Here is a 25,955-nt window from a genome sequence, read left to right on the forward strand (position 1 = left end):
AAGTCCCTGCATGTCACAACACCGTTACTATAATTCAAAGTGGAGTGGAGCTCGGTCTTGATAGCGTACTCTCTGAGACCGGTTGCTTTCCGAAGAGAAGTGACTTGACGGGATCTAGAAGTCTCAACTAACAGAGTCCCATTGCACAGTTGCTTCACAGATTTCAGTGTTCCTGCAATTCCCTCAAGACCCTTGTGGATGTAAAAGGGAGAAACCCTCTCAAAGCTACCCTCCTTCCGTTTAATAATCAAAAACACATTCTGATTATCAGCATGTGCTCTGTTACAACAGTCTGATGGATCTCTAGCAACACCAGGCGCTGGAGGACTCATAGCACAAAGTCGCTTTTTCGATGGGGTGTGTTTCCCTACCAGTGACCCACCCAATCCACTGATAGGGGGAAATGTAGAGGTCGAGGGGTTCATTGCGGCCCACGAGCAGCTAGGGAACTAAAGGTCTCAGACAGAGCCCCGCGTGCCTGAGTGAGCCTTATACAACTGGGGTGCGGCAGGTGCCCCAGAGGTTGCCTGCTTGCTACTGTTCCAGCCCAACAGCCATGCATCTTATAGGTGCAGAGCACACCATAAGATTGAGAGGTTTTTGTAGAGGTTGGCCTTCCTCACAATCCAGTCGGTCAAGCCAAGGTTACCATTCCCCGCAGCACACAACATTCCACTGCCGCACCATACGGTGGTCGCTGAAGCATGTCCGGGGGTTACGGTGACAGGAGACTGGCGGCGCTGACCAGTCCCCAGCTCAGGACCCCGGGGTTGCCAAGCCCGTACTCAGCAGGTGAATGCTGAGCCCCTGGGGGCCACAAAGTATGTGAAACATTGATTTCCAGCAACTATAAATACACATTTTATGTCCCAAAAAGAGGAGACACCATTCAGTAACACACCAACAGTTTTTCTCCAATTTATGTTTTACACAAAAAACTGCAACTGAAGATACTGAAAAAAACAGATGCATAATCCACAAACAAGGCTAAAATAAGGAAAGACCAAACAAAGGCAAATGGAAGATAAGAGCTGGATAAAAATTTGGGAAAAGGAATTGAAGTGAAAGAGGAGGCAATTCATTTCAATTGATAAAACCAGACTCTGGCTGAAAATTTTGAGAATGATGAAATTACACATTTTATCGCACATGCTACAAAACAACATTTCACAGTATCTCTATCTACTACAGTATCACTACCAACATAGATCAACAAATTTTGTTATACTGCAAGCAGCTGTGCAGGATAGGAGAAGCAGTCTCGGTGGTAAAGGTACAGGAGGAGGCTGAGCTGGGGAGCGAGAGGGATAGCAGGGTAGAGGTGGGTGACTGAAGTGCTGGTTGTGAGAGCATACAGTGATGTGCTGGGGACAGGGTAGGGTAGTTATTGGGGGGGGGGGGGGGGGGGGGGAGGAAACTGTGGGTGCACTGGTGGAATAGAAAGTTGTTTAGTGCTGGATTGGGAGCAAACAAAGAGGTAGGTGGATGAAAAATTTTGGGATCAGGGGGTAACACAAATACAGGATATATTGCTGACAACAGTGCAGTCTTTGAAAATGTGATCTTTGATGTTTTGGAGAAAAACATAGCAATGAAGATCAATCATACCAATGCATGTGACAAGGTTTCATTCGATGGTGGATCTGACTGGAGTACCTCAGAAGTACCATCAAGTTGCCCATCACTTAATTGCCACAATTTAATGATGATGTAATGCAGTTCAGCCATTTGTACAACATTTTTGTGTCTTGTGGTAAATAATGTGGAGTTACAGGACATTGCTAAGTATTATCACTTGCTTACATAAGTATCACGTGCAGCTCACAACATAACTGCTCATCTTCCAGTGACTAGCAATTATTTTAATGTGGCCTTTAATATGGTTTGCAACAGATACAATAAGCCTCAATTTCTTGCATCAACACATGGGAGGAAACTTAGCACTCCCATGAATGACAAGGGCATGTGAAAGTGAACTTCATGCACTGCTTAACAAGGCTCCAAGCAACTGTGCATGCACTGGTGGCATAACAACTAGATGCATCCATGCAAGACATGATTATGTTACAGCCCCTGAAAGAAAAAGTTGACCAGTCTGTAAGAACAAAATCTGAAGCTAGTTTGAGTCCCAATAGCTCCCTGTCATCTGAAGAGAGAGTGCTTTCCTCAAAAATAAATGTGAATCATTGCAAATCACAAGACTACAGTACCACCATGGCACAGCACACCTGGGAACAAACAGCAGTCTCCCTCCAATGCCAAGCACTTAGGTCATTGGAGACAAATCTAAGTTGCTATTGGAAGGCAAGGATTGTCTCCATAGGAAGTGATCATCCTGTGCTTCAGTATATGTCAGGGCAGTATCAAATGGTAGAGCACATTTCATCAGGGTATTCAGTCATGTTATGCTTTGCAAAAACTTACACTGATGCTCAAACTTCCTTGAACAGATTCTTGGAGACAGAAGAACTAAATCATGTTGTAATGATGAGAAGAGCAGCAATGCAAAAGCACGCTTTGTTAAACACACAAATATAGATTCCACAGGCAGGTTCATTGTTTGTCTTCTATTTTGGGAAGAGATGAGTCAGTACTCAATTCTTTTCACACTGCAGCAAAATGCTTCTCTCAGACTGAATAGAAACTAGTGAGACAACCAAAGTTTAAAGAAAGTTATGCAGAGTTTATGAGGGTGTACAAAGACTTGGCAACCAGTAGTCGTTACAGATGCCATTTCTTATTACATGGCACATAGTACTGTCTCTGAGAAAGGTAGATCGACTACTGAATGAGAGTATGTGTGATTTTTCTACCATATTGAACATGGATTAGTAACTAAGCAGTTTGCTAATGACAGGACCAATCATTCAACAGGACTTCTAATCCATAATATTGTGTTCCTGCGTGCACTGCATTGCCTTCACAGCAGATATAGAGAAGAAATGTTGACAAGTTCTGGTAGCAGGTGAAGATCATGCTTACCAACAAACATTGTGGAAGAGTTATATGTGCAACACTTCAGCAATACCAATTGAAGACAGTCACATATTAAATGGCTTGTGCAACATTTCTTGCAAAATGGTGTCTGTTACAAGCAGCTGACAAAGAGAATGACCACAGTGAAGCAGCAAACATTATCACTAATTGTTTCTCTGTGGACAATCTTTCGTTGTGATACAGTAGGGGCAGCAATCAAGCTCCAGCAAGATCTCACAAGGATATTAATCAAAGGTGGATACTCACTATGGAAATGGCGCAGCAAGAGTGTGACTACTCGAAAATATCCCCTCAGTGGTGCAAGAAACACAATTACCTCTACTGCTTGATAACAATGAGGATGTTAAAACTTTAGGCTTCTCTAGTATCCAGCATCTTGCTAACAGTGTCAAACCAGCCCCTGATGTCTATAGCTTCACAAAATGCACTGTATTGTCTGTCACATCATTCAATTTTTATTCATTTGGATTAATTAGGCCCATTGTGACCACATACAAGATATTTTGCAGTGACTATGGCAATGGAAGTTAATGTGGAATGAGGCCTCACCTTAAGAGTTGCGCTCCTTGTGGCAGACACTAGAGAGTGAAATTTGTATGACAGACAGCAATTGTGTTGATCATAGAGTCATTGCTGTAGGGACACCTGTCAGCATAAAGAAGTCAGTACAAGAACTGGCGGATTGTCAAAAGAATCATCATTTGATTCTGTTTCATGTACCAGAGACCTATCTGAATATTACATAGCTACAAAGTTACTTTTACATTACACTGCACAAGCTGTGATACATGAGCTTAAAAACATGAAGTCAGTTTTATTGAATTACTAAGCAACATGTGTGGCAAACTGTTGAACCCAGACACAATAAAACCTGTCTATGAAGTGTGTGTGACATTGATTTAAAAACCAGTTAAGTATTTTAAGAAGAAGATATTAGGAAGTTCATCTGGCACAATTGTAACAACAGAAGTGGCTCTTCTATCATTTTAGAAAGGTACTTGGATGTGTAATGGCAATACATAGGCAATGTTTTGGAAGCAGACAATGATTGACGTGAGCTGTAGAGTGAAACCTGTGCTGCTGATAGGAACAATGGCAGAGAGTATGAAGAAGCTAATGGACAAGCGTCTATTAATCATATTTGTCATTTGGTAAAACTGCCTGCCCTTGACAATAAATGGTGTGATTTTGATGCCCTACCTGAATTACCTCCAGTTGAAGAAGTGACTGGAATTCAGGTTAACAGAACTAGACTGTTTGTTGCAATTATTTGATCACAGCTTGTTTGTAAAAGTAAAGTCAGAGACAAATATTTATGCTACTGATACTGTTTCTGAACTTCACTGTCAGAACAGAATCAAACTAAAATCTTTATGGAAGAAATGGACAGTAAAGAGGATACATGAAGTACATCAATTTTTTGCAATCATTTTAAGAAACCTAAATGTAGGGATTATTTGTCTGAAGACCCTGTGCTGCTTCATCAATTGCTTCTCAGCCAATGTCACAAGACAGAATTTTTGCCATATTCAGGAAGCTGCATGTGAATAATAATGCACTATGGATATCTCAAGTACCAGGAGATGACCCTCTGCATAAAATAAGACCTATTTGGGACTTTTTCACAGAAAGATGCATAAAATTCTTACCATCTCAAAATCTGACTGTGGATGAAGCAGTATGTCCTTTTTGAAGAAGAATTGGGTGCCATATTTATATGAAAGACGAACCAGAAAAATAGGGGATAAATCTGTATCTTTTAAGTGATGCTCAAACAGGTTACATGTGCAATGTTGAAGTTTAAATGGAGGAAAAGGAAATGTTGATTCTGCCAAATCCCTGCTGCAGAGGCTATGTTCCTCTTACTTGGGAAAAGGACATGTGGTATACATGAACAGATTTTATAAAAGTCAAGCAGTTCTTTAACTATGGGAAAGAAATACATTGGGAGACGGAACTGTGGTGATGAACAAGATGGGCTTGCCTAGATATGAAATAAATCAAAAACTAAAGAAAGGAGAAATGACATTTTGCTGCAGAGGACACCTTTTCTGCTTGAACTGGAAGAAAAATGTTATGTACATATGTTGTCACCACAGCATAAAATGACTGCTTTGCATGTCAGTGTAATATCCAAGAGAGGATATGTTACGGTATTAAAGCCAGACATTGTACTAGACTACAACTTGTCTGAAACACATGTTGACAGGAGACCAGCTGATGAGTTACTATCCCTTCCAGTGAAAGACAAAAATGTGGAAGAAAATCTTTTTCCACCACTTTACAGAGGGCAGTAGTGGATGCCAACATTATTCACAATATCAAAACATCAAAAATTTACAGATTTTGTCTGTAAATTAGTAAAGCAATTGGTCCAATAAGGAGAGGGGAAACTAAAAGACACACATTCAGCATCTGGAGTTGCAAGGGCAAATAAGCTCACAACATGACATTTTCATGAGATACTGCCACCAACACAAAAGAAAACAAACCCAGATAGAAGATGCAATGTCTGTTGGGAACAAGGGAAAGCTGCAGGAAAGGTAATGACTAAAGAGACCAGATACTACTATAGCCCATGTGAAAAGAGGCATTTGTATTATAGTGTGTTTTGAAAGATTTATCTGAGTGAAGTTCTCTCTACTTCGTAAAAATGAGAGAAGTACTTCACAACAAAACACTTTACATGTAACTGAATTACTTAGTATTTCCTGCTGACAAATGATTTTAAATCAATAGCCTATTATTTCCTATGAATTATGAAAATTTTGTCCACCTCTCATAAAAATAAAAATACTGAAAATTTGGTATCTTTAGACTAATATCTACAAATCCCTGTGTCATTTATTTGTGCTAACCATAGGCCTATACATATCCATAAAGAGGAAGGATGGTAGGTTAAGCTGATATACTGCCTAAAGAGGTAAATGGATTAGTGAATTTGAAAAAAAGTATAGCAAATTTCCTCACGATATGGGTATCAATTGGCTTGCCAACACATTAGTCTCCAATGTGTTAAGGGAAGCCTATCTTCTAAATGAAGAGTCAGTTTGTGGGTATTCTTTGAGAAACATTTTGGATTGTTCATAGAGAATAAAGACTTTAGGTAACATTTCAGTTACCAGTGCAGAAGAAGTTGCAAAGGTTGTGGGGTCAGGAAACCAAATGGAGTGCAGGACATAATGATAAAGACATCGTGGTAAGTAGGATGTGTAGAAAGGAGTTTACTTCATTAAGTAAGTTGGAAGTGTGCAGGGCAGCACACAAAATGAGGAAGTATTGTAATGGCTGAAACCCCTGGGCTGATGAAATTTGTGAGCACCCTGGAAAGAGGCGAGGAAGGAATTGAGGTGAATTATATGCTACAAAATCTAACTTTCTTTCTCCTGGTGAAACTCGCATGTGCTCTGCCAGGCTCAGGGGTGCTGCTTCAACTTCCCCTCTCCTCCAGTATTGGTGCCAGCTCCTCTTGAAGAGATCCTGATTGACAGAAAAAGAAATTTTCCGTTAATGCAATGAACATTTTACCTGCAAACGTAAAACAACCAAATAAAATAAGATTGTTTCAACATGAAATGAAAGAGAATGTAATAAATTATTTCAGTATTTTCAAATCCCTACTGATAAGCGAATGATCAGCATCTAATCTACTCAATTATGCACAAGAATCAACATTGTTAACAGTGTTCCAGAAAGCCAGAACTTTCCTCCAGTTGGAGGCTGGCTATCTGAAGACCTTCAGTGGCAAACAAACATTTACCGTCAACATTTCAAAACATTACTGAACAAATTTTAAAATTTTAAATCCTCTAGTCCTCTGCCTATTAAAACACACAACCTTATGTTACAATGTTAACTCACTGTGGCATGTTCTACAGTTACAAACTGCGAGTAGGACTGTATATGCAGCCTCACTCACTGCAGGCATATAGCCTCAATATATTAATCCAGTCTCTTGCAAATAGAGCACATAGCAAGTACCAAAAGGCTTCACCCATAATTTAAAACTATCATGAATTTTTCTCAGGAATACCCGACACAAAGTTATAGGAAAAATGTTTATCGCTTACAACATTTTTGCTGTTCACGCAGTAAAATTGCCACACCAAACACATACAATGTAACTCTCCTTTCTTTACTTACAGATGAGTACATGCAGCCAGGAGAATGAGTGGCAAATGGGTGGGGTATATCTCAGCTGGATTGTTTGTAGAGGTGGGGCAGGAAGAAAAGCGGATGGTTATGGCAACATGACGGAATAGGAGACACGATTGGATTAAGGTGCAAGTGGGTGATGTGGCATCTGGCTGCTGCCTTAAAATCCATCCTTATACCACACAACAGAGGGCTGTCTGTTGCTGCCATGTTAAGAAGCCTGAAACCCAAACTCAGTGCATATCATCTTGCCTGTGACAGCCATGGCATAGTTCCCATCCATGAGCCATGTGACACTGGACAACTTTCAAGCATTCCTCCAATGGTCAGTCTTTATAGGTCACTGCAGAGTGGAGCACCACCCAAGTGTCATGACTATATTCCTAGGAGTGCTTAACACAATATTGGTATTTCAAGTGCAACCTATAATGATGGTGCCTACAGCAGTGATTGTCAGTTGTTAGATGACAGAGTGTGGGACTGTAAGCTTCAGCAATAATTCTCATATTAGTGCCAATCTTCTAGTGGATCAGGATAATGTCTACCTTGCCTTCACTAGAAAGCTGTTTCATTTGCTGCACTTGACCATGTACAATGTGCGTTCCAATGAAGCTCTATTCTTCTCAGCTATTCAGCAACATCTCTTTTCTTGTGCATTTTTCTTTACTTTTCTGTCTCTGAAAATTTATTACCAGTGTCTTGTATTCCATCAGGTAACCTACTTATCTGTGTTCATGTGCTCCACACCAAGTTTACATGGTTTTGCTCCATGTTTAAATAACATTGCTTCTGTTTCCTTTGGGTTGCAGATGACTATACAGTTTTATTTTCTCATGTTCTGTGATTCTTTGCCTCATTCTCACCTGTTTTATCTTGTGTCTGTCTTGTGCCACTTCATCCCTTCATTCTGGTATCTTTCTGCCTTTGTCATTCCACCACATAATCCCTCCTTCAAGATGTCCTGGCCTGATTGCTGTATTTTTCTTCCAGGTCTGCACCTCCTTGATGTCACTGCCATCTCCTCCATGGGGATAACAGTTTTCAAAGTTTTTGCTGCTGTTATAGTCACAACTTTTCCTCTGAGTACAGCACACAACATTGGAATATAGGACACAACCAGTGTCCCTTGCAGTGCTCAACTTGCACCTTCAAGAATGATTCTCATTAGTGACAACCTTACAGCCTGTCGGGAGTATTCATATGTTGCTTTCATTAGGAAGCTGTTTCACTTGCTGAGTATTATCATTTACCTTCCATCATTCCATGTAGGCTTCCACGGCCGGCGTCTTCATCAGTAAAAACTTCCGGGCTAAGTTGCCGTGGTCGATCTGTAGAACTACTTCTCCCTGACGTTTCGTTCTCAACTACGGAGAACATCTTCCGAGGTGAGTCGACTCACCTCGGAAGATGTTCTTTGTAGTTGAGAACAAAACGTCAGGGAGAAGAAGTTCTACAGATCGACCACGGTAACTTAGCCCAAAAGTGTTTACTAATTTACCTTCCATGTTACAATAAAGTTCTAATGTTCATGGCTACCTGAGCACATTTCTCTTCTTGTGCATGGATCATCCACAATTGGTGGTACATAGGACCATGAGTGTAGGTGACAGGTTGGGCAAGGGAGTTCCCTGTTGGAGTCCCTATAGAAAGGTGAGGCAGGAGGACAAATACATTGGTCTGGTAACAGACTGTAGAGAAAGGCTGCTGCCGTTGGATAAGCAGCTGCCAGCAGCAACTCGTATACTCTTAGCTCACTTATTTGTTACATAGTTTAATTCTTAATTTCTTTGTGCGTTTTTGGGTACTTGCATTGTTTAATTCATAAATTTCAGGTGTATTATAGTATTTGAGAGTTGTAGCATCACGTCTTTGTACCTGAATAGTGTAAAATTGCGAAGTCTCCTTCTGCCACCAAGCAGTGTGTCAGCAGTGTGCAAGTAGCAGCATTACTGCATTCACTAGGCAATCTTGTATTTTGATAACCATTTAAATTTTGTGTTGAATTGTTTGTGCTCTCTGTACATTAGTTCAGATGTTCTTTGCACAACAGTATTTAGCATGAATAGGAACTGTGACTGCTTTGTTCGGATGCGGGCTGATTTGGCATCCCTTTGCTCCCAGCTTCAGGCAGTGTTGGCTTTGGTCTCACAGCTTGAAGCTGTTGCCAATGGGCATCACTGTGGGGTTCCAGATGGGGATTTGTCTGGGACGGCCAGCTCGTCCCACGCATCCCCCAATTTGACTATTGCTGTAGCTCAAAATGGCTCTGAGGACTATGGGACTTAACATCTGTGGTCATCAGTCCCATAGAACTTAGAACTACTTAAACCTAAGGACATCACACACATCCATGCCCAAGGCAGGATTCGAACCTGCGACCGTAGCAGTTGCGCGGTTCCGGACTGAGCGCCTAGAACCGCAAGACCACCATGGCCAGCGACTATGGCTGTAGCTGCCTGGGATACTGCCCACATTGAGGTTGACCCCTCACTCATGGTAGAGTGGGAGGTCGTCTTGAGGTGTGGCAGGGGGCAAAAGACATTTCGGAGGCCTGAACGGAAGGCCTCTCCAGTTTGTCTGACGAACCGGTTTCAGGCTCTGTCTCCAGCTGATACTGATCTTCAACCAGACATAGCTGCTTGTCCTGTTCCAGAGGTTGCCCCTCAGACTGCAAGTTCCGGGCGGTCACATAGGTTGGGCTTACTGGTAGTTGGGTGCTCCAACATCAGGTGCATAATTGGGCCCCTTAGGGATATGGCAGCAAGAGAGGGGAAGAAGACCAATGTGCACTCCTTGTGCATACCAGGAGGAGTTATTCCAGATGTGGAAAGGGTCCTACCAGGTACCATGATGGGTACAGGGTGCACTCATCTTCAGGTGGTCGCTCATGTCAGCGCCAATAATGTGTCTCACTATGAATCGGAGGAAATCCTCTCTCGCTTCCGGTGGCTGTCTGATTTGGTGAAGACTGCCAGTCTTGCTAGCAGGATGAAAGCGGAGCTCACCATCTGCAGCATCGTCGATAGGACTGACTGCGTACCTTTGGTACAGAGCCAAGTGGATGGTCTGAATCAGAGGCCGAGACAGTTCTGTGACCATGTGGGCTGCAGATTCCTCGACTTGCCCCATAGGGTGGTGGGGTTTCAGGTTCTTCTGGATATGTCAGGAGTCCACTACACACAGCACGTGACTACATGGCTAGCAGGGGTTGTTTGGTGTGGATTGGGCGTTTTTTTAGGTTACATGGCCTCGGGCAAGTACAAAAAGGGCAACAACCTCAAAGGGTGTGGGACAAAGTCAGGACATGCGGGGACCAAGCAGAAATCGGTATTGTAATTGTAAACTGTTGAAGTTGCATTGGTGAAGTACCAGAACTTCAAGCATTGATAGAAAGCGCCGAAGCTGAAATCGTTATAGGTACGGACAGCTAGCTGAAGCCAGAGATGAATTTTGCCAAAGTTTTTACAAAGGCACAGACGGTGTTTAGAAAGGATAGACTGCATGCAACCAATGGTGGCGTGTTTGTCACTGTTAGTAGTAGTTTATCCTGTAGTGAAGTAGAAGTCGATAGTTTGTAACAACAATGACGCTGTACTATTGTACATATAAATAATTATTTTTCTTCTGATTTTTCGACAAACTTGTGTAATTTATGTTCTGATTTCATTTCTTTTTTTGTTTCATGTCATTATGTTAAGAAAACTGTAAATAAGTTTCAATGTGAATATTAATGTTTATGTCAAACGTCAAGCAATATTGTAATAGAATTGAAATGTTACAAATGTTGAGACTGTTGTAAGATGTTTAAAATTGTAACTGTGCGTCTGGTCCATACATAGGCAATGTGTTAGGATATGTAGAATGCAAAACCTTGGGTGAATACCCTGTCTGTAAGGGAACGGTAAAAGGGTGATGGCAGGCGAGCACGGGAAAATGCACGCGGGCACTGCACGCCACAACGGGCTTAGTTGGAGTTTAGCACCGGTTTGAGCAACTCCTTCTGGAGTGAGGAGGCTCTCCTGGAAGATCTAGTATCACTGAGCCTCGGGTATGCCGTTCCAATGCTCACACAGCATGGGAAAATTCCATAGGTCCTAAATGGAAAAGTATTGCGACGCTATAAAGAATTAAAGTGCCGATACGTCAAGAGCCATAGCAGTGGTTGTATGTGTGCTCCATGCCTCGCCATTTCACTGTCCGCCAACTGCTGCATTGATACAAGCAGGTTGAAACTTTTAGTACTGTACAGGGTGTGGTAGATAAGTAATGAGACTGGCCGCCGCGCGGCGCCCCAGTCGCTCGCAGGGCGGTCTCCACCTGTACGTCACGTGGTGGGGGATCTGAGCTAACAATAGAACCGGTTCGCAGTCGCGTCGGAGCTCTGCTACAGTGAGGGTCGAGCTTCGCGTATTACGTTGTTTGTGTGCCCGTGACACTTGTGAAAACGCTGAAGATGGATCGCTCGATAGAACAGTGGTATGCAATCAAATTTTGCTTTCGCTTGGGCAAAACTGCTTTGGAAACTTTTGCTATGATTACAGAGGCCTACAAAGAAGACTCCCTATCAAGAGCTCAAGTGTTCCGGTGGTTTAATGAATTTAAAAACGGGAGGGAATCCGTTGAAGACAGGGAACGATCTGGACCCCTTCAACGAGTCGTGTGGATGAAACGGTAGCCAAAGTGAAAGAACTCCTGGACTCCGACCGTCGTTTAAGTCTCAAAATGATCGCCGATGAGGTCTCCATGAATAAATTTATGGTTCACCAAATTGTTACGCGAGATTTGATGATGAGCAAAGTTTGCGCAAAACTGGTTCCCCCGAGTGCTCACTGCCGAACAAAAGCAACAACGAGCGGACATTTGCCGTGAGATGTTGAATGATTTGGAAAATAATCCACACTTTTTAGACAACGTAGTAACAGGCGACGAATCGTGGACATTCCAGTATGACCCGGAGATGAAAGCCCAGAGCTCGGAGTGGCACACACCGGCATCCCCGTGGCCGAAGAAAGCAAGAATGTCAAAGTCAGCATCAAGACAATGCTGATTGTGTTTTTCGACAAGCGGGGGTTAATTCACAAAGAGTTTGTCCCTCAGGGGACGATTGTCAATGCCGAATTCTACAAAGAAGTCCTTCAGCGATTGCACAGAGCCATCAAACGGAAGCGACAGGACCATGCTCAACGCTGGCGTCTCCACCACGACAACACTCCGGCGCACACAGCGTTCCTCGTGACCTCCTACTTGACCCGAATTGGAGTTGAAATTTTGCCACAGCCACCATACAGCCCTGACTTGAGTCCTCCTGATTTCTTCCTATTTCCGAAGGTCAAAAGATGCCTGAAGGGTCATCGTTTCGACGATATTCCGAACATCCAACGTGCTGTCACGAAGGCACTAACTGGGATAACTCAAACGGACTACAGTGGGGCCTATGAAGCTTCGAAAACGTGCTGGCAACGTTGTGTCGATGCCCAAGGCGAGTACTTTGAAGAATATTAACGTTTTGTACAAATTGGATCAATAAATTTGTTTTTCTAGACTGAGTCTCATTACTTATCTACCACACCCTGTATTCGCATGGACCAGAGAGTGAACAGTTCAATAATAACCTAAATTTTACCAGAACTTTCCCATCATTTAATTATCCTCACAACTAACCTAGACAGGGTCCTTTCCAAATGTTGTGCAATCCGAGTGTGCTGAAATGAAAAATTGAATTTTGTGTTAATAATAATTACGTGGAGACTTAGCTATGTTAGAATGGTGTTTAAAGAACTGTTTTGTTAATGAACCAGTAAATGAATAACGAAGGTCTATGGAAATCGGAAGATAACTTTCATGTTGATATAGCAATGAAGTTTAATTATTTCGAGACAGATATAAAGGTATTTAGATGAACAGTAAAAAAAGAAAAAAAAAAAAAAAAAAAAAAAAAAAAAAAAAAAAAAAAAAAAAAGAAAGAAAAAAAAAAAAAAAAAAAAAAAAAAAAAAAAAAAAAAAAAAAAAAAAAAATATTTCAGGGTCCCGGCAAAAGCAAAGAGCTTCACTGCAAGTTCAAACGAACCAAAACCTCTCAGACAAACAGAAGCTAAATGATGTCAAAGTTGGCGTAAGGAGGGTTATGCGTGAATCGTTCAGTGAATTCGAAAGTAATATTCTATGAACCAATTTTAACAGAAAATCCTATGAAGTTTTGGTCTTATGTTAAATCAGTAAGTGGCTTGAAACAGCATATCCAGACACTCTAGGATGGTGATGGCATTGAAACAGATGATGACACACGTAAAGCTGAAATATTAAACACCTTTTTACAAAGCTGTTTCACAGAGGAAGACTGCACTGCAGTTCCTTCTCTAAAACCTTGCACGTATGAAAATATGGCTGACATCGAAATAAGTGTCCAAGGAATAGAAAAGCAACTGAAATCACTCAACAGGGAAGTCCACTGGACATGAAGGAATACCAATTTGATTCTGCACAGAGTACGTGAAAGAACCTGCCTACCTTCTAACATCCATGTATGGCAAGTCTCTAGAGGAATGGAAGGTTCCAAATGATTGGAAAAGAGCACAGGTAGTCCCAGATTTCAAGAAGGGTAGTGGGGCAGAAGTGCAAAACTATAGACCTATATCTCTGACATCGATCTGTTGAAGAATTTTAGAACATGTTTTTTGCTCGTGTATCATGTCACTTCTGGAAACGCAGAAACTACACTGTAGGAATCAACATGAGTTCCAGAAGCAGTGATCATGTGAGACCCAACTCACTTTATTTGTTCACGAGACCCAGAAAATATTAGATAGAGGCTCCCAGGTAGATGCCATTTTCCTTGACTTTCTGAAGGCGTTCGATACACTTCCACACTGTCGCCTGATAAAGTAAGAGCCTACAGAATCTCAGACCTGCTGTGTGGCTGGATCAAAAAGTTTTTCGCAAACAGAACACAGCATGTTGTTCTCAATGGAGAGACGTCTACAGACGTTAAAGAAACGTCTGGCGTGCCACAGGGGAGTGTTACGGGACCATTTCTTTTCACAATATATGTATAAATGACCTAGTAGATGGTGTCTGAAGGTCCATGCAGCTTTTCACAGATGATGCTGTAGTATACAGAGAAGTTGCAGCATTAGAATACTGCAGCAAAATGCAGGAAGATATGCAGTGGATGCGCACTTGGTGCAGGGAGTGGTAACTGACCCTTAACATAGACAAATGTAATGCATTGTGAATGCATAGAAAGAAGGATCCTTTATTGTACGATTATATTACAGTGGAACAAACACCGGTAGCAGATACTTCTGAAAAATATCTTTGAGTATGTGTGCAGAACGATTTGAAGCAGAATGATCATATAAAATTAATTGTTGGTAAGGTGGGTGCCAGGTTGGGATTCATTGGGAGAGTCCTTAGAAAATGTAGTCCATCAACAAAGGAGGTGGCATACAAAACACTCGTTTGGCCTAAACTTGATTAGTGCTCACCAGTGTGGGATTCGTATCAGGTCGGGTTGACAAAGGAGATAGAGAAGATCAAAGAAGAGCAGCGCGTTTCGTCACAGGGTTATTTGGTAAGCATGATAGCGTTACAGAGATGTTTAGAAAACGCAAGTGGCAGACTCTTCAAGTGAGGCACTCTGTATCACGGTGTAGCTTGCTGTCCACGTTTCGAGGGGGTGTGTTTCTGGATGAGGTATCTAATATATTGCTTCCCCCTGCTTATACCTCCCAAGAAGATCATGAATGTAAAATTAGAGAGATTCGTGTGCGCACAGAGGCTTTCCGGAAGTCATACATCCCGCGAAACGTACGCGAGTGAAAGAGGAAAGGGAGGTAATGTCAGTGGCATGTAAAGTGCCCTCTGCCACACACCATTGGGTGGCTTGTGGAATATAAATGTAAATGTAGATGTATATGAAAGGCATAATTGGAAAAATTTTATGAGCAAATCCAGTGGCATCCCAGATAAATCAAGATGGCAAGAAGTGTTACTGTATGTACATTATCTTTGGATACTTATTATCAGCCATTCTCTTCTCATGTGTGAACACTTTTATCCTATGTGCATCAGTTGTTACTATTATACTACTTACTCCCAACGTCTTCATTTAAGAGGTGATCAGCTCTCATGAATCATAAGGTAGATCATAGATATCTTATTTCTTGTGATTGGATTCTTCATAACCCCTACCCATTATTCAAAAGACTGCACCATAAAGGACTGTCAAGACTGATGCAATTCCAAGAAACTACTGTGGTGTCACCACCAGACACCACACTTGCTAGGTGGTAGCTTTAAATCGGCCGCGGTCCATTAGTACATGTCGGACCCGCGTGTCGCCACTGTCAGTAATTGCAGACTGAGCGCCACCACACGGCAGGTCTAGAGAGACGTACTGGCACTCACCCCAGTTGTACTGACGACTTAGCTAGCGATGCAACACTGACGAAGCCTCGTTTATTTGCAGAGAAGATAGTTAGAATAGCCTTCAGCTAAGTAAATGGCTACGACCTAGCAAGGCGCCATAGCAATTGATAGGTATTGTATGGAGCATGTCTCATCAAGAACGATGTATACAAATGATGGATTAAAGTTAAGTATTCCAGCAGCTACGTACTTTTCTTTATAGCATTCATTCCGTATCCTGTATCAGACCTCACGCCAGCCTGCGCGAGTTTAAGCGCGTGCCTATCGGTTACCAGTCACTATGGACTGGCTGTCTTGTCAGTCCACAACATTTTTGGCGACGACGATTTAATGGTCATATTGCTCTAATTTACTTATGTCATGGCTTCGCCACAATCTCCAGATGTACTGTCCGAATTTTATCGCTTGCAGAATCAGCAGACGCAGGCGTTATTGGATGCCCTTGGACAGCTCGTCCAGGGTCAACGTGCAATGGAAAACGATGCGGCAGCTGCCGCTCCACCGCTACCGCAGCCACAACACGCAGTTGCACCACCGTTTCGTCCATTTGATGCGAAGATGGAAACCTGGACAGAGTGGTCACGCCAATTTGGAATTCATCTCGCCGCCTACAGAATTCAAGGTAACGAGCGGCAGCCTCATTTATTGGCGTGTGTAGGGGTGCAAACGTACCGTGTGATAGTGAAATTATTTCCCCGACGCGACGTAGCAACTCTGTCCTACGAAGAAATTTTGTCTGCTTTAGATGCCTATTTCAAGGAATCAGTTAATGTAGTTGCAAAATGGTATACGTTCTTTCATACAAAACGTACGGCCGGTCAAACTAATCGGGAGTGGGTTGCAACTTTGCAAGGCCTTACACGGGATTGTGCTTTTGAGTGTGAATGTGGACTCCCTTATTCAGATACTATGGTACGTGATGCAATTGCACAGAACGTTTCTGATGTTCGTATACGGGAACAGATTTTGAAGCTAGTCAGTCCCTCCCTTCAACAAGTGATAGACATATTGGATAGGCAAGACACACTTGACTTTGCTCAGGAATCATTTGCAACTTCGCCAGCTTTGTGTCACATTAACCGGCCCGCCGGGCGAGCTGCACGGAACTGTACACAGCCCTCGCACACGTCTGCGCAGCCACGTGTCCCGCGCCAGCATGCAAATGCAGTACTGAAGTCATGCCCGCGGTGTGCTACTAGACACTCACGTGAGAATTGCCCGTCATACCAAGCTATTTGCTTTTTCTGTAATAAAAAAGGACATGCTTAAAGTGTTTACCAGAAAAAGCTCAGATCGGACACTAGAAACCATTCCAGGCCCTTTGCTTCGCGCCGGAATCGAACCAAGAATACTCAGGCTCGTGAACCTTCGCCCATGGACATCCATGTAGTTCATTCCACTCCGCCCAGTGCCACTCTCTCTACCAGTGACTGTGTTCGTCCCACAAAACATGTGCGTCGACATTGACGGAAATCACGTCAAGTCGCACGTGATTCTGTACCAGTGTCTGTTCATGTTGCACAAAACAGTCACTCTTGTCGTCAGCAGGACAATAAACTTTTTGTAGACTTGGACATTCATGGCAAAGTGATCCCATTCCAGCTCGATACCGGAGCTGCAGTTTCACTAATCAATAAAGACAAGTACAAACAACTGGGCAAAACTCCGTTGCATGCCGCGAATGTTACACTAACTACATATTCATGTCACAAGATCCCTGTGCTAGGACAGTGCAGCCTTCTTGCAACATACAAGGGACAAACAAAACTTGTGTCATTTTACGTACTTCATTCTTCTTCTGCAGTGAACTTGTTTGGTTTAGATTTATTTCAGTTGTTTAACTTGTCTATAGTCAACTAGGTCCTATCAGTGAACCAGACTGTGCCTTCAGCCAGTGTTTCTCGTCTATGTGAAGAATTTGCAGACTTTTTGCCCCGGGCCTTGGCTGCACTAAGGACTATGAAGCACATTTGGAACTGAAAGTCAACGCGCAACCGAAATTTTTACGAGCGCGCAAAGTTCCCCACGCATTGCGTGATGAGGTCGCAAGAACATTACACGATTTAGAATCACAAGGTTTAATTGAACGTGTGCAGGCTTCTCTCTGGGCCTCACCCTTAGTAATTCTGTCAAAACCTTCCGGAAAATTGAGACTGTGTGGACTTCAAGGCAACAGTGAATCCACAACTAGTGATTGCCACTTTTCCTTTACCCCGCCCGGAAGATCTTTTTGACAAACTGTGCCTGGGTAAATATTTTTCTAAGTTAGACCTCGCAGATGCGTACTTGCAAATACCGGTGGACGAAGAATCCCAGTGCGTATTGGTGGTTAACACGCATCTTGGTTTGTATCGATTCAAAAGACTGCCATTCGGGTTTGCATCCGCCCCTGCATTGTTTCAGCAGTATCTGCAAACTGTTTGTGCGTCGGTCCCTACTGCAGCAAACTATCTGGACGATATTGTGATCTCCGGAAAGACAGTAGAAGAACATTTAGCCTACCTCCGAACATTATTTCAGGTCTTGCGACAAAATGGTCTTCGCTTGCGGAAGGACAAATGTGTGTTTTTTGCTCGTGACTTACCCTATCTGGGCCATGTACTCAATGCCCAAGGCATACATCCCAGTCCAGAGCACCTCCGTGCCATACAAGACTTGCCTTCGCCACAGAATTTGAAGCAGCTACGGAGTGTGCTGGGAAAACTTCATTATTATACTAACTATGTGCCGCAAGCCTTTTCCATTTCAGCTCCGCTTCATCGCTTACGCCGTAAACGTGTTCCATTCGTCTGTACGACGGAATGCGAACGCGACTTTCGCCAGTTGAAATCGGCGTTGCTTTCCAATACTTGCCTTACGCCATTCGATCCCCAGAAACCCCTTTTGTTGATGGTAGATGCATCGGATTTCGGGTTCGGTGCTGCGCTTGCGCACAAAGATGGTTTGCTTGATCGCCCTATTGCCTTTGCGTCCAAATTGCTCTCGTCTGCGCAAAGAAATTATTCACAGATCGAGAAGGAAGCTTTGGCTCTCGTGTTTGGTGTTACAAAGTTTCACGATTTCTTGTATGGTCGCCACTTTACCATCATCACAGACCACAAACCTTTGACATCGCTTTTTCATCCGAACAAGCCTGTACCTCCACGTACAGCGCAGAAATTCATTCGCTGGTCTATTTTCCTCTTGCAGTACCGCTATGATATCTTGTATCGGTCTACTGCTAAGCACAGAAACGCCAATGCGTTGTCCCGTTTGCCTGTTGCTGCGGATAGAGCTTTCGATTCCTCTGAACTTGCTTGCATGTTCATTGATGCAGAAACCGATGACGTGGTCGAATAGTTTCAGATTGATTTTCATCGTGTAGCGACAGCCACAGCTGCTGACCCTGTCCTTGCTACAGTTTTGCGTTTTGTTGCTACGAAATGGCCCTTGTCAAAGTCACGGATCGAGGATCCGTTGATTCGCCGATTTTTTGCTCACAAGGAGCGACTTTTTGTACGACGTGGTGTTTTGTTGTTGCGTTCTGATAATGATCAGTCCAGAGTCGTGGTCCCACGTTCGTTACAGTCCTCTGTCTTACGGCTTCTCCACCAAGGACATTGGGGTATAGTGCGCACAAAACAACTTGCTCGTCAGCACTGTACTTGGTTCGGAATCAATGCTGCGATTACAAATATGTGATCTTCTTGCATGGTGTGTGCCGAACAACAATCCGCACCGCCGCGGAAATTCTTTGCACGGCCGAAAGCCACTTCCCCTTGGCAACACTTACATATCGATTTTGCTGGTCCATTCTGGAATGCTCGATGGTTGGTTGTGGTGGATTCCTTCAGTAATTTTCCTTTTGTTGTCCGGATGTCTTCCACGACGTCATCTGCCACCATCCAAGCGTTATCCGCTATCTTTTGCATTGAAGGTCTTCCACAGACTATTGTTTCCAACAATGGCCCACAATTCATGTCCACGGAATTTCAGCCTTTCTGCAAGGCAAATGGTATTCAACATCTGACATCCACGCTGTTTTCGCCTCGGTCAAACGGTGCCGCTGAACGATTGGTCCGGACTTTCAAGTCACAGATGTTGAAGTTGAAATAGTCGCATTCTCGGGAGGATGCGTTATTGCTCTTCTTGTCCTCGTATCGCTCTCAGCCCCAAGATGGTCGCTCGCCGGCTGAGTTGTTGCACGGTCATCCTCATCGAACCTTGATGTCTTTGTTGCATCCGCCACATCAGGTTCCTGTGCAGCGGCAGACACCTGCTTTTGCTCCAGGCGACGTTGTATACTATTGCAACTATCGAGGTTCACGGCGTTGGCTTGCAAGGCGCATTCTTTGCTGCCTCGGCCGCGCTATGTATTTGGTTTTGGGAGCCTCTGGTGAGGTGCGTAGGCATCTCAATCCGCTGCGCCTCTGTCGTCGCTCGGGTTCTGCCGCTCCCCGTCTGCTTTCAGCGACGGTGCCGTCCGGTCAGCGCCCTGGGGACCCATCTACTGGCTCGGATCATCCCCAGGTGTTACCGGTGCTGCCTTCCAGTTTGCCACATGGCGACGCGCTGCCGCCGCCGCCACCTGTTCTCCCGCCGGCGCCGCCCGCAGTGGATGCTTCGCTGCAGCCGCCAAGCGCCTCCATGGGCCACGCACCGCCGATCGCTTCCCGTGACCAGCTGTCCTCCGACATGGAACTCTTGCCCGCTCTGGACCTGATGTCATCTTCGCCCGTCGGGTGCTCTGACTCAATGGAGGTCGACCCTTCGGCCCCTCCTGACTATCTACGGGCGCATAACCCGCATTTTGGCGTGCACCATGGACTAGGTTTTCAGGCGTTTCCTAGCTCCCCTTGGACCGAATGGCTGGGTGCGGGTGGCACAGCCTCGCTTTTTGTTAGGCTCCCCACGTCATCACATATGCCAACATGGGATCCTCCCCACCGCGGGCGGAAGCCTTGTAACACGACCATTCCCCGATTTGCGGGGGAGGAATGTGGTGTCACCGCCAGACACCACACTTGCTAGGTGGTAGCTTTAAATCGGCTGCGGTCCATTAGTACATGTCGGACCCGCGTGTCACCACTGTCAGTAATTGCAGACCGAGCGCCACCACACGGCAGGTCTAGAGAGACGTACTGGCACTCGCCCCAGTTGTACGGACGACTTAGCTAGCGATGCAACACTGACAAAGCCTCGTTTATTTGCAGAGAAGATAGAATAGCCTTCAGCTAAGTCAATGGCTACGACCTAGCAAGGTGCCATAGCAATTGATAGTTATCGTATGAAGCATGTCTCACCAAGAACGATGTATACAAATGATGGATTAAAGTTAAGTATTCCAGCAGCTACGTACTTTTCTTTATAGCATTCATTCCGTATCCCATTTCAGACCTCACGCCAGCCTGCGTGAGTTTAAGCGCGTGCCTTTTGGTTACCCGTCACTGTGGACTGGCTTTCTTGTCAGTCCACAACAACTACCATGACATCCAAGACAAAATAATGGAAAAATACAATTGTCTCCACTACACCATCTCATAAGAAGAAAGAAACATAGTACATTGGAGTACAGTATCTGTACATTTGTGAGGGCCTTCTAAAACAACAGTCAGGATTTTCACATGGTTTTCATTAATAGACACACGGGTTAATTAGCAAGGTTGGTTTTTATAGCCTATTACTGTAATGCCAGACATGTCCAGCCATTGTTACTTAGTGTTAGCTGTGGTAGCTATGAGAAATGTAGAAACAGTTTTGGATGTAAAGAAATGTTCAGAATCTTAATTTTTCTGAACAGTCTACTTGCAAGACACAGACATAAGTTCTCTTCCATAATAAGTCATCAGTGAACATATACATCCCAGACTAGAAGTGTAGCAAATATTGTAGTATAATACATTCACTGACTTTGCCACCCACAAAGAAGGGAAAGATTAGAAGCCCCTTCCACAAAACACATAGTGCTCGGTTTTGTAGAAATACAGCAGAAATATACATTTCTAACACCAGCTGTCAGCCTCTGTGCTCAAATAGTATTAAAACTCAACGCATCACAATACCACACAGAAATTCGACATTCCTTCAGATGTAGGGACTGTGAAACAAACATTCTGGCAGGTCCCTTAACTCCAATGGTTCACAGAAGGGTCAAGGGAGCCTCTGAAAATCTTAGTAGCAAATAGTTCATAAGGTAGTGCTGAAATTATCAGCTACAGCTTGTGACAAACTAGATTCACACCCCAATATTTCATTTCAGTTTCTACTCTAATAGGCCGTACAAAGGTATTCAGTTTTGAAATTCTAATCATCCTCAATGAATGAAAAACAAGTGCTCTTGAATGAAAAATATATTCTATGTAAACATCAAATGGAATACCTGCATTTGTAAATACTTTTCACAGAAGAATCATGAAAGTGAAGGTATGAAATGACATGAAAGAGTGCTTGGTAGTGGAGAGGTAATGCTTTCTGTTCATCTGTAGAATAGCAAACTTGCATTGGAGCTCTCATGTTACTTGATGTGATATTATTTCTTGGTTGAAGAGGCTTGGCATGCAAAGGTTCAGCTCAGAAAATTGAAGATACAAACAATAATCCAATACATAAGCAAAGTCAGATACCAACAATTGCGTGGAAAGTGTTTACATGTGCATTATCTGATATGTGATGCTCACAATGAACTTATTTCTAGTTGTCATGTCACTGGTGCCATATTGTAACAGAGAGAAAATAAACATATTTCTCAATTACTGTTGCTGCCATTCCCGATTCAAATCACACTGAAAAACAATATTCACCCTGAATTACCTTTACTGTGATAAGGAAAGTGATAAATGTCAAACACTTGACTGGTTTTTGGAATTTGTAGATTGTAATCAGAAAACAAGAATTACTATTCCACACATATTTCAATCAACACATGTGGAACATTCAATTCCTACTAATGAATGCCACAGACATGATTGTTTTGTTTTGTTTTAGGAAACTTAAAACACCTGAGGTCAGAAGCACCCACGTTGAAACTATGAAACACAAAAACAGAGGAGTTGCACCACTGAACATCAATCCCAAATGACATAGAACAAAACAGCTAAAAGCATGGGCATGGAGAATGAGCTACAGAAGACACCTTACAGAAACAGAGGACCTTCACCATATTGCTTTGATGGATAAAAAGTAAAACTCTGTTGATAGCCTGCACCTCATTTGCTAAAACGACTTGGATGGGAAACCCAAACGGGAACATAAATTGTTCAAAAATGAACATCCCGTCACTAAGTAGGAGACAGCTGTACATAGTGGTGGGGCAGCAGCCCTTATCATATGACTATGACTAAAAAGGCAGTGCCCAATATGAAAAGCAGGAAAGCTAAAGAATGCAAAACAGGAGATGAAAGCAACAGATTAGATGCCCTTGGTTTGTGTGAAATGAGATGGGGAAAGAATGGGGAGTTTGGAAGTGGAGGTTATAAGCTCTTTTACTCAGGGAAATCAAGAGTGATGAAAACTAAATTGAAATATTGATAGGACAAAAGGTGAAAAAAAAACAAAAAAAAAAAAACGTAATGAAGGTACAATATATTGATGGAAGACTGATGATGATACGACTGAAGGGTAGTTCAAAAGATTTGGGGTTAATACAGATATATATTCCAACCAGCCAGCATTAGATAAAGTTGATGAATGTTGTTGTTGTTGTTGTTGTTGTTGTTCTTGTGGACTTCAGTCGTTAGACTGGTTTGATGCAGCTCTCCATGCTGCTCTATCCTGTAGAAGCCTCTCCATTCCCCAGTACCTACCGCAACCTACATCCTTCTGAATCTGCTTAGTGTATTCATCTCTTTGTTTTCCTCTATGATTTTTACCCTCCACGCTCGCCTCCAATACTAAATTGGTGATCCCTTGATGCCTCAGAACATGTCCTGCCAACCAATCCCTTCTTCTAGTCACATTGTGCCACAAACTTCTCTTCTCCCCAATTCTATTCAATACTTCCTCATTAATTATGTGATCTACCCATCTAATCTTCAGCATTCTTGTGTAGCACCACATTTCAAAAGCTTCTATTCTCTCAAGATTTTAAACATGGCTGCAACAGCAACTGTTGAAATTCTTCACGATAAAGGATGACAGCCAGAAAGAGGATAAAAATTTATTAAAATTCTTGACCAGGGTTTTGGTACATATAAATATACCTTCATCAGAAGTAAAAAATCTAAAATTACATCATGCAATGGAGATTAATAAAACAATTGTGCCAAAGGCGTCGTCAATAATTGAGACATCGTCTCCATTTGTACAACATGACTATAGGCACAGGGTCAAAGTGAACAGTTTAGCACCATTACTTTGCCTATTCTCTTCTTGTCCAAACTATTTACTGTCCATGTTTCACTTCCATACATGGCTACACTCCATACAAATGCTTTCAGAAATGTCTTCCCGACACTTAAATCTACACTCAATGTTAACAAATTTCTCTTCCTCAGAAACGCTTTCCTTGCCACTGCCAGTCTACATTTTATATCCTCTCTACTTTGACCATCATCAGTTACTTTGCTCCCCAAATAGCAAAACTCCTTTACTACTTCAAGTCTATCATTTCCTAATATAATTCCCTCAGCATCACCCAAGTTAATTTGACTACATTCCATTATCCTCGTTTTGCTTTTGTTGATGTTCATCTTATATCCTCCTTTCAATACACTGTCCATTCCGTTCAACTGCTCTTCCAAGTCCTTTGCTGTCTCTGACAGAATTACAATGTCATCGTCGAACCTCAAAGTTTTTATTTCTTCTCCATGGATTTTAATACCTACTCCAAATTTTTCTGTTGTTTCCTTCACTGCTTGCTCAATATACAGATTGAATGACATCGGGGACAGGCTACAACCCTGTCTCACTCCCATCTCAACCACTGCTTCTTTTTCATGTTCATTGACTTTTATTACTGATATCTGGTTTCGGTACAAATTGTAAATAGAATTTTGCTCCCTGTATTTTACCCCTGCCGCCTTCAGAATTTGAAAGAGTATTCCAGTCAACATTGTCAAAAGCCTTCTCCAAGTCCACAAATGCTAAAAACGTAGGTTTGCCCTTCCTTAATCTGGCTTCTAAGATGAGTCGTAGGGTCAGTATTGCCTCACGTGTTCCAACATTTCTATGGAATCCAAACTGATCTTCCCCGAGGTCGGTTTCTACTAGTTTCTCCATTCTTCTGTAAAGAATTTGTGTTAGTATTTTGCAGCTGTGACTTATTAAACTGACAGCTCAGTAATTTTCACATCTGTCAACACCTGCTTTCTTTGGGATTGGAATTATTATATTCTTCTTGAAGACTGACAGTATTTCGCCTGTTTCATACATCTTGCTCACCAGATGGTAGAGTTTTGTCAGGACTGGATCTCCCAAGGCCGTCAGTAGTTCCAATGGAATGTTGTCTACTCCCGGGGCCATGCTTCGACTTAGGTCTTTCAGTGCTCCGTCAAACTCTTCACGCAGTGTCTTTAATTTTCCTGTAGGCAGTATATCTTATCCCTAGTGAGATAAACCTCTACATCCTTACATTTGTCCTGTCGATCTCATTTTTGAGAATTTTGTATTCCTTTTTGCCTGCTTCATTTGTTGTTGTTGTTGTTGTTGTTGGTCTTCAGTCCTGAGACTGGTTTGATGCAGCTCTCCATGCTACTCTATCCTATGCAAGCTTCTTCATGTCCCAGTACCTACTGCAACCTACATCCTTCTGAATCTGCTTAGTGTATTCATCTCTTGGTCTCCCTCTACGATTTTTACCCTCCACGCTGCCCTCCAATGCTAAAGTTGTGATCCCTTGATGCCTCAAAACATGTCCTACCAACCGATCCCTTCTACTAGTCAAGTTGTGCCACAAACTTCTCTTCTCCCCAATCCTATTCAATACCTCCTCATTAGTTACGTGATCTACCCACCTTACCTTCAGCATTCATTTACTGCATTTTCATATTTTCTCCTTTCATCAATTAAATTCAATATATCTTCTGTTACCTGAGGATTTCTACTAGCCCTCATCTTTTTACCTACTTGATCCTCTGCTGCTTTCACTACTTCATCCCTCAGAGCTACCCACTCTTCTTCTATTGTATTTCTTTCCCCCATTCCTGTCAATTGTTCCCTTATGCTTTCTCTGAAACACTCTACAATCTCTGGTTCTTTCAGTTTATCCAGGTCCCATCTCCTTAAATTCCCACCTTTTTGCAGTTTCTTTGGTTTTAATTTACAGGTCATAACCAATAGTTTGTGGTCAGAGTCCATATCTGCCCCTGGAAAGTCTTACAATTTAAAACCTGGTTCCTAAATTTCTGTCTTGCCATTATATAATCTATCTGATACCTTTTAGTATCTCCAGGGTTCTTCCA

Source organism: Schistocerca americana, chromosome 7 (assembly GCF_021461395.2).
Source record: "Schistocerca americana isolate TAMUIC-IGC-003095 chromosome 7, iqSchAmer2.1, whole genome shotgun sequence".
NCBI classification, from domain to species: domain Eukaryota; kingdom Metazoa; phylum Arthropoda; class Insecta; order Orthoptera; family Acrididae; genus Schistocerca; species Schistocerca americana.